We start from the raw sequence: 7,547 nt of genomic DNA, 5'->3' as shown, positions 1-7,547 counted from the left end.
TGGGTCAGGGTCAGGTGTCCAATCAAAGCGGGATGTCTTGGTACCCAATCATCACTGCCAAAAGTTATAAAGTGGCAGTTCTAATTATGTCTCATTAATTATGTAACACACCAGTACACAAACCAATACAAACACCACACAACACCCCACACAAACAAGTCTTGGTGAGGGTTTGCAATCGCTGATCTCTCTTTTTATTGTTACATTTTACAGAAGGAAGGGTGTGGCATGGACTTCAATGTGTTTGAACAATTGCAAATCAAAACTCTCGTGCCACGCTTGCTGTCAAGCCCAAAAGTATTTGTGAAACCATCTCGAATATGAGCTTCAAATTTGGACAAATGCAATCACTTTCCCATCATGTTTTTGGCCCTGTGTTGGGTATCCAAAAGAGTGCTTGAGTACTTTACTTAAATTGTTATTATATCAGTCGGAAAATAGACTAAGAATCAGATTCAAAAGGAAAACTGAGTGAATAAAGAAGGCAAATTGCACAAACTGTTTTCTTTGCTTTGTTTCTCCCTGTTATCCAATGTCAGGATAACTATTATTTTAACCAGCATATATAATGATAAATGAGCAGATGGAATGCCATTCGATGGGATTGGAGGAACACCTAAAAACAATCCCATGGCAAACAGAATAAATGGAGACAACAATCTCATGAGCATTGAGCTTGAAGGCCCGCCCACTGGAAAGCCATGACTTCATCGAGCAAAACAAAGACTGACAAACGTCTACTTTCGACTGGGCCAGACGGAATAAAATTAGGAAGTAAATGTCAATCTCGGAAGCAAAATTGTGAGATGTTGTAAACTATTCCGATGAAGTTTGGCGATGATGTGCAAAGCAAGGCAGTGAGAGAGGAGATGGCAATTGTAACAGACAAAGGGACAGACACGGTTGTATTATTTATATAGATTACAGCAGTCATGAGTACAATAAGCACGATTTTTGTGAATTTTATTGAAATCAGACAAAAGTTGATTTATTCTTTTTACGTGTTGCTGAAATGCATGTTACAATGTAACAAGCCACAAAATTAATGAAAGCATAAGAAGCAGTTTATGCATGCTTATTCAGCCTGGAAAGTAATCTTACTCTGAAAAGCTTATAAAACAAAGTTTTTTTAGTTGAAAAACATCTCACGTAATCCTAAGCATGTAATATGTAATATATATTATGCACACATATGTTGGGGCTAAAATGAGAAAACTAGAATAATAAAAAAAACAAGAGGAAGGACGAATAATAGGAGAGACAAGCAGGGGTAGGGGACTGTTGGGGGGGGGGGTACCTCCGCCAGGCTGAACATACCTCCGCCAGGCTGAACAGTTTACGTGTTTTATCCCACTGATAGGCCTGATCCCGATCCTGACCTGAACCAGAATCGGATCGGCTTGTTCTTCTCACCAACCCAACTCATCCACCTAGTTTTGTCATAATCCGAGCACAACTTTTTGAAATATTGTGCTGTAGATCATTTTTGGCCTGACCTCTCAATTATGAAGAATCACTTTTTTAAAATTCTAATATCTGGATCTGAATCTTCACCAAAATCGAATCAATTTGTCTTTGTCACACACCCAATCTGTCCAAATCCGTCCAAAACATTTTGAGATATCATACTATATATTGTTTTTGGTCCTATCACTCAATGGTAAAGAATCACTTTTTAAAATTTGAGTATCCGGATCCAGATCCAGGTATTCACCAAAATCTAATTAATTTGTCCTTGTCACACACGCAACCTGTCCATTAAGTTTTATCGTTTTTGGCCCTAACTCTCAATGGTGAAGAATTACATGAACAATTCTGGTATCTAGATCTGGATCTTCGCTAAAATCTAATTAATTTGTCCTTGTCACACACGCAACCTGTCCACTAAGTTTTGTCCTTTTTGGCCCTACCTCTCAATGGTGAAGAATTACATGAACAATTCCAGTATCTAGATCCACAACTTCGATAAAATCTAATTAATTTGTCCTCCTCACACACGCAACCTGTCCACTAAGTTTTATCCTTTTTGGCCCTACCTCTCAATGGTGAAGAATTACATTTAAAATTCTAGTACCTAGATCCGGATCTTCATTAAAATCGAATTAATTTGTCCTTGTCACACACGCAACCTGTCCACTAAGTTTTGTCCTTTTTGGCCCTACCTTTCAATGGTGAAGAATTACATGAACAATTCCAGTATCTAGATCCACAACTTCGATAAAATCTAATTAATTTGTCCTCGTCACACACGCAACCTGTCCACTAAGTTTTATCCTTTTTGGCCCTACCTCTCAATGGTGAAGAATTACATTTAAAATTCTAGTACCTAGATCCGGATCTTCATTAAAATCGAATTAATTTGTCCTTGTCACACGCGCAACCTGTCCACTAAGTTTTATCCTTTTTGGCTCCACCTCTCAATGGTGAAGAATTACATGAACAATTCTAGTCCCGAGATCTGGATGTTCGCTAAAATCGAATCAATTTGTCCTCGTCACACACGCAACTTGTCCACAAAGTTTGTGTCCGAATCCATCTTCAACTTTTTGAGATATCCTGCTCACAAACAAACAAACAGACAGACAGACAGACAGACAGGGGATGAAAACATAACCTCCATCCACCTTAGGTGGTGGCGGTAACAAAGGGGGAAAGGTGGGAGAAGAGGGTTCACATATTCCGCCAAAATTGAGTTTGTAATTAATAAATGTCTCTCAAAGGTGAATTTCAAATTATGGCAAAAGTAGTCTAAAAAGAAGTATTTGGAGTGATTTGTATCGTTTCTTGCAAAGGTTATATGTACATACATTTTACCATTCCCTCGAAAGCTCACACTTCGTGTGTTAATCCCTTCATTGGAATGTTAACTCTTTTTGCTCAGATGAAGGGTTAACACTCGAAACGTCATCTTCACCTTGTCTCCCACGGCGGTTAGCCGACCTCAATCGATGTTCTGTTGATCTCATCCATTACTAATGAAGTCGTCACTTAAAGATATCACCTTCCCTTTGTGTGGTATAGCAAACAAGCTTATTAACTCATTATACTGTATACAACAAGTTATATCTTCCTTCTTGTCTCAAGGAGAGAAATTTGGAAAAAAAAGAATGCACAACTACTTCCCCTCTGCACTTCAGAGTAACCAATGATTATTTCATGTGCAGCCTGTGGCTGCTGGTTGCATCATTGCTGGGAACATTGCTATGCCACTGATGCAATGGCCCTGTTACCAGTAAGCTGGTCCTCATTTTATCGACCTCAGAAGGATGACAGGCTGAGTCAACCCACCTGGTGTTATTTAACAGCTCAACCTCAAGACCCTAAGATGTTAAGGCAGCCACTCTAACCATTAAACCAACACCAGGCTTCGAGAAACCAATGAGAGAAATGCTATTTGGACATTGCATTTACCCTGCAAACATCTTATATCTGGGGGTGGAAAAAAAAAAACAAAAGATGAACAGGCAATTGAAGAACAATGAAGCAGTTTCCGTTGAGGTCACAGCAAATGGCTGTTCACCAAGTCCTGTTTTTGGCAGATGGTTGAGAGGAGTACACCGAAGGGATAGAAAGGCAAATGGTAATAGACGAGATGAATCTTGGCTTGAACAGAATCACATATAACAATGACCTAAAAAGGGAAAGATTGAAGTGAATGAATGTTTCGTTCAATGATTTCCCTTTGTAGCAAAAGAAAGGCATTCACAGATGACGAGCAAACACCTGGGTGTGCGAATTTCTTTGCAGTGTATAGGTTGCTGCCGGCTGGTAGGTCGGCCTACAGGTATGCACATTCACCTCTGAACTGTCTCGACTGGGTTTTTAAAAAGCTCGGCCCAGATACAAACCGGCATCCTTGTGTCTCGCAGGCAGGGCGAAGCAACAATATGTATGTGCCGCTCGAATGGATGTTAAACCTGGAGCCCCATCTACAAGCATTAGTTGGTAGACGTTAAAGATCTCATGGTGTTTTTAGCGAAGAGAAAGCAATCTATCGCCGGCACCCTGAACAAATTCCAAATTCCTGTCCTAAGAGGGTGTCGTATCAGTGGCATAGCCGTGCCCACAGCCAACAATGCTACTCATAGCCTTGTGAGGTTTTATGCTGCATATATGAAAGATAAAGGAAGAGGTTGCTGCTCACACAACAACCACACTGAAATTACAAGAAGTGGAATGTGGTGTCAGGGATGGGATGTTAATCCTGTACTGGGAAATACATGTCGCTATTTGTCAAGCCATATCCAAGAGGAAGCAGAAGAGGAGGCAGAGGAAGAAGTAGTGAATGAAGAAGACAACACCGCTTCATTGCTATGCACAGTTTCGGCAAGTACTGTGTCATTTGTTCGGTGTGCCTGGAAATTCTTCACCTGTTCTTTGACAAAGGCACTGTGATTGATGACGGATCTTATTGCATCCTCCGGGTGAAGCGAGCAGTGGGGACACCCAGCTTAACATGCATCCAAAGGACGATGCACAGTTTGATACAACGTATGCCTGAGGAGTGCCAATCCGACAGTTTGTAGTCGTCACGTTTGGAATGGAACCAATGCTGTGAGTTGAAAGGTAAGTGCACTGTGTCATTTTGATGGTTTCCTGCAGAGCTTCTTCCTCCCCACAACCACCACCACCATGCTGTCAGATTAACTGAATGAATAAAACTACAGTAGAAAACACCAAACCCATAATACACCAATTGAAACAGGTAAACATGTGCAGTTCTTTCAGGTTCCCTTTACTTGCAATTGTTTAAATTAATACTGAAGGTGATGACTTTAAAATAATCATAATTATTTAAAAAAAATTCTATGATTTGTTTATTTTTAACCCGGACGTTCTGGTTTTTGGAATTGCTTCAGGTAAAACCTCTGACGTCACAGTGCTTTCAACAATTGCATTGATATTCACAATCGACCAAAGCAACGAAGCTTTCTTTCGTTCTTTGTTTCCCCACCTGTGGAATCGACTTCCACATTCTCTTCGATCTCATTCTTCCCTCCAGATCTTCGAGACCACTATCTCAAGCCATCCCCCATACAAAAAACATAAATCTTTTCTACCCCTGTTACCCCTGCTCCCCAACCCCAACACCACCTGCTTCCAAATTTCCAGTGTTTCCTTCATGAGACTTTGCTTCTGTATCTATCTTGTCCACCCCATGCATCTTCCCCTACCCATGATTGTTCCCCAGTCCAAGTCTCCTATTTTGTCCCTCAACCCTGCTGTTGGTGTCCTCCCCCTCCACTCCTACTGTTCCTTTTGCTCTCTTGTCTTCAATTCGTTCTAAGTTGCAGCTCTTCCACGAGACTCGACCTTGCATCCAAAAAATCTGATTTAAAGCAAAAATTATTCGGTAATCAGTCGTACTGATGTAAAAAAAAAACCCCAATCTATTGAATTCACCTCGATTCCAAAAGGCAACAGAACGATGTCTTCACGAGATGCATTTTCAATAACCCAATCAAGGCAGTGCCAGCTGAGCTTTGTTTTGCTAGACTGCCACGTGATTCATCACAAGGTGATCACCGACAATGTTTACATCCATGCGGCCACATCTTCTATGTGTGGCTGTGTCTGCATATTCGGGTTCAGAAGGTGGAACAGAGTCCTCCCAGGGCTTGAAGGTGGAACGGAGTCCTCACGATACATGGAGCAAGCAAGGTATGAAGTTTTCGAGTTACCCCCATCACCGAAGGTGAATGGAGGTTATGTTTTCACCCTTGTCTGTCTGTGAGCACAATATCTCAAAAGGTTGTGGACGGATTCGGACAACATTTGGTGGATGGGTTGGGTGTGTGAGACAAGGACGAATTAAGTCGATTTTTGTGAAGATATGGATCTGAGAATTGTTTTCGTGATTCTTCACCATTGAGTGATACGGCCAAAAATTACGTATACATAGAAGACTATCTGAAAAAGTTGTGGACGGATTATGACAGAATGTGGTGGATGAGTTGGTTAGGTGACAAGAACAAGCCCATTAGATTTTGGTTCAGGTCCGGATGCAGATCCGGCCTGTCAGTGGGATGCAAGATGTAAAGCGCTCAACCTGGCAGAGGTATACACTCGACCAAATGTCATTCCAGGTGTCAGTTTTGTTCCGAGAGCTGTTTTCAGGATCGTCACTGAGCCTCAGACAGCTTCCAACTGCAGTTCGTTTGTAGTAATATTCCCAGGGATGTTTTCTTACGATATCTGTGAGGTTCTTCTTTATCAATCCCGTTGCTCCAATTATCACTGGTACAATTTTGGTGTTCAGCTGCGTTGTTTAAGCCAAGGTTGCTGGGAACTGACACCTCAATTAGCAATGCCATCTTTTCTTTTTTGTACCAAAGTAATATATCCAGTCGAAGTGTTTTGTTTTCTATGTTCATGCTCAATGGGATCATCAGGTCGTACGTGAATGTTACTTCCTGGTTTTCAATTATCCCTTTTGGCTCATGTTTCCATGGGTTTTCTGGAACTGGGACATTGAAACACATGTGTCAATGGATTACTGTCCATACTTTGTTGTGCCTTTGTGTACATAGCTGTTCTGACGAGTCTTTTTTACATTCCAAAAGAAAGTGGCTCGTGCTTTCTGTTTCTATATTACAGTTTCTACTTTCTCAGGAGAGCTGGAAAGCAACATCAGTCCAACCTCAAATATGAACTTTCAAACTTGTCTCCCTCCTTTAAAACCTGATGGTGCCTTGTTAAGTCTGCCTCTGCTGTTTGCTCCCCTTCCATATCTTATATCTCATGTACATCCAAACATATCTCTGGTGAAGCGCACAGTGCGCAAGCCCGCCGTTTCGTCTCCACCGCATGGACCCATGCTGCGGCATGGGTACAGGCAGCTCACATGTGGTGCTTGCACACCGCACACACCCAGGCACACACACCACCCTGGGGAGAGATCCTGTCCAGACCCATGTTACCTGAATTCCTTGCTCTCCATTCACCTGTGTGTCCATGTACCTGATTGTGGCAATGGCCGGCTACACCCTGCGATCGTGCCGCTCCGCTCACTCCTCCAGCACTGATTTTTGCACCTGCAGGGTCCCGAGTGCCAAAGATGAATCTGCCTCAGCACATCTTTTAATCTTCTCTCTTCTTCTACACTTTATTTGCTCCTCTGGCGCTACTCCCTCTAACCTACTCGTAATCTCCTCACTCCATTTTAGTTCGATTATATTCCCCCCACCCCCCCCCCCCCAATCTCAGTTTTGACTTATTCTTTCTCCGTTTTAGTTTCTTTTATCCCCATACTTGCACTATCTTTCTGCTCCCACCGCTTCGAGCTATGTCCCACCTTGCTGCACCCACGGCTACCATGACTGTGCTTTGAATCCTCTCTACCATTCTGGCCTGACCAACAGCGATCTCCTGCTGCACATCCAAAAATGCCTGCCAGGTCTTTTGCCGATGGTCCCCGCTTACAGCCTCGAGTTTGGCCACCGGCTCGGCATCGCTCATCTCCATTTTAGCTTGCAGCTCGGTCCCCATTTTGTCCTGCCCATCACCAATAGCCCTCTTCTCGGTCTGGCTAGCCTCCATCCGAGCCA

The 7,547-nt window shown here is 42.5% G+C and overlaps 1 long non-coding RNA gene across 1 annotated transcript in view; it reads right to left on the bottom strand.

Moving 5' to 3' along the window:
* Window positions 1–950: 950 nt before the first annotated feature.
* The window catches only part of LOC147033914 (uncharacterized), an 11,039-nt gene continuing 4,442 nt past the window's right edge, over window positions 951–7,547 (bottom strand). Inside the window, exon 3 of the long non-coding RNA XR_015055956.1 lies at window positions 951–3,631. This is a non-coding gene — a long non-coding RNA (uncharacterized LOC147033914). The remainder of the gene's footprint in view (window positions 3,632–7,547) is intronic.

Source organism: Eptatretus burgeri, chromosome 1 (genome assembly GCF_056783735.1).
Source record: "Eptatretus burgeri isolate ZD-2024b chromosome 1, Ebu_testis_v1, whole genome shotgun sequence".
NCBI classification, from domain to species: Eukaryota; Metazoa; Chordata; class Myxini; order Myxiniformes; family Myxinidae; genus Eptatretus; species Eptatretus burgeri.
The sequence above is the reverse complement of the archived record's forward strand: the minus strand, read 5'-3'. Positions and strand labels throughout refer to the sequence as shown.